Genomic DNA, 611 nt, shown 5'->3' with positions numbered 1-611 from the left:
GCCGTTACTCCCCCAACCATCTCCCCTACCATGGTCACCACCATTACAGTCAACCATGTTTTTATCAACCAAACTTAGCAAACAGACAAAACCTTTCTCATCCCCTCCCTCCCCCACCCCCACCCCCAACCTTATGACCCTCAACCAACCTTGCAATGACTTCCTCCCCCTCCCCCCAATCCCCCAACCTTGCAATAATCTCCCCACCTCAACCCTAACCTCCCCCTCCCCCCCAATCCGCCAACCTTGCAATAACCTCCCCCATTTCCTAATCCCCCGACCTCGTATTGCAATAACCTCTTCCCTTTCCCAACCTTGCAATAACGTCCCAATCCCCCATTTTCAAAATCTTGCAACATTCCCCCGTCCAATCCCCCAACTTTGCAATAACCCCCCCTATCCCGATCCCGCAACCTTGCAATAACCCCCTCCTTTCCCGATCCCCCAACCTTGCAATAAACTCCCTCAACCTCCCAACCTTGCAATAACCCCTTCTAATCCCCCAACCTTGCAATAATCCCCCCCCCCTCGATCCCCAACCCCGCATTGCAATCACCGGTCACGGCCAATGTCGAGAAATGTTCTGATTAACAAACTCGGGATTAGCGCGA

Source organism: Penaeus monodon, chromosome 25 (genome assembly GCF_015228065.2).
Source record: "Penaeus monodon isolate SGIC_2016 chromosome 25, NSTDA_Pmon_1, whole genome shotgun sequence".
NCBI classification, from domain to species: Eukaryota; Metazoa; Arthropoda; class Malacostraca; order Decapoda; family Penaeidae; genus Penaeus; species Penaeus monodon.
Note: the sequence above shows the minus strand (reverse complement) of the source record.